Below are 283 nucleotides of genomic sequence, written 5' to 3'. Positions count from 1 at the left end.
CCCACCCATTCACACACTAACCCACCCACTCGTTCACACACTAACCCACTCGTTCACACACCCATTCACACACTAACCCATTCACACACCCACTCATCTGCATACTAATTCACTTACCTGCTCATCCACCCGTTCCCCGACTCACCCATTCATTCACCCACTCATCATTCACTCACTCCTTAAGCACCCATTCATTCACAGCTCACCCATTCACTGTCACGCATTCATTCGCCTACTCATGTACTCATTTACCCCTCAGCCCTCATTCATCACTGTCATTCAC

Source organism: Hylobates moloch, unplaced genomic scaffold, assembly GCF_009828535.3.
Source record: "Hylobates moloch isolate HMO894 unplaced genomic scaffold, HMol_V3 SCAFFOLD_17, whole genome shotgun sequence".
NCBI classification, from domain to species: Eukaryota; Metazoa; Chordata; class Mammalia; order Primates; family Hylobatidae; genus Hylobates; species Hylobates moloch.
The sequence above is the reverse complement of the archived record's forward strand: the minus strand, read 5'-3'. Positions refer to the sequence as shown.